The following is a 1425-nucleotide window of genomic DNA, read 5'->3' on the forward strand; positions in this document are numbered from 1 at the left end:
GTACTCACTTTGGCAGCACGTATATTAAAATAGGAATGATACAGAGAAGATCAGCATGGCCCCTGCAAAAGGGTGGCATGCAAATTCATGAAGGATTCCATATTTTTAAACTCTCAATAAACTAGGTATTGAAGGAACATACCTCAAAATAATAAAAGTCATCCATGACAAACTCACAACCAGTATCATACTGAATGGGCAAAAGCTGGAAGCATCCCTCCTTAACACCAGCACAAGGCAATGATGCCCTCTCTCACCACTCCTGTTCAACATAGTATTGGAAGTTCTGGCCAGGGCAATCAGGTAAGAGAAAGAAAGGATATTCAAATAATAAGAGAGGAAGTCAAATTGTCTTTGTTTGCAAATGACATGATCCTATATCTAGAAAACCCCATTGTTTCAGCTGAAAAGCTTCTTAAGCTGATAAGCAACTTCAGTAAAGCCTCAGGATACAAAATCAATGTGCAGAAGTCACAAGAATTCCTATACACCAACAATAGACAAGCAGAGAGTCAAATTGTGAATAAACTCCTATTCACAATTGCTACAAACAGAATAAGATGCCTAGGAATACAGCTCACAAGGGAATTGAAGGACCTTTTCAAGGAGAACTACAAATCTCTGCTCAAGTAAGTCAGAGAGAACACAAACAAATGGAAAAACACTCCATGCTCACGGTTAGAAAGAATCAATATCGTGACAATGGCCATACTGCCCAAGGTAATTTATAGATTCAATGCTAATCTCATTAAAATACCATTGGCATTTTTCACAGAATTAGAAGAAACTATTTTAAAATTCATATGGAACCAAAAAGAGCTTGTATAGCCAAGACAATCCTAAGCAAAAAGAAAAAAGCTGGAAGCATCATGCTACTCCACTTCAAACTATACAACAAGGCTACAGTAACCAAAACAGCATGGTACTGGTACAAAAACAGACACATAGACCAATGGAACAGAATAGAGAACTCAGAAATAAGACCACACATGTACAACTAGGAGACTTCAGTGACCACACACAACAAAGAATACAGTCTATACAAAAATAGTTTAGAAAATGTAATTTTCAGAGTTGCCACATTATAATATTAAAAATGTCTAGTTTTCAACTTCAAAAAACTTGAGTTATGCATGTATGAAAGTATGACTCATTCACAGGAAAAGCAATGGAAAGAAATTGTTCCTGAAGAAGGCCAAGCACTGGACTGACTTATTAGACGAAGACTTTAAATCAGCTGTCTTAAACATAGCTAAAGAGCTAAAGGAAATCATGGACAAATAACTAAAGAAAATCAGGAGAACTATGTTTCACTAAATAGCAGAAATCAATAAATAATTGTGAAAAGGAAGCAAATGGAAATTCTGGAGCTGAAATATACAGGAAGCAAAGTGGAAAATTCACTGGAGGGCTTCAAGAGCAGAT

General features: G+C 36.3%; 1 non-coding gene across 1 annotated transcript; it reads left to right on the plus strand.

Moving 5' to 3' along the window:
* Nucleotides 1–107, plus strand: LOC134761662 (U6 spliceosomal RNA). Its single transcript, XR_010140623.1, has one exon. It is a non-coding gene; the product is annotated as a U6 spliceosomal RNA (small nuclear RNA).
* The last annotated feature ends 1318 nt before the right edge of the window (nt 108–1425 follow it).

The sequence above is a fragment of the Pongo abelii genome, chromosome 5 (genome assembly GCF_028885655.2).
Source record: "Pongo abelii isolate AG06213 chromosome 5, NHGRI_mPonAbe1-v2.0_pri, whole genome shotgun sequence".
Taxonomy (NCBI): Eukaryota; Metazoa; Chordata; class Mammalia; order Primates; family Hominidae; genus Pongo; species Pongo abelii.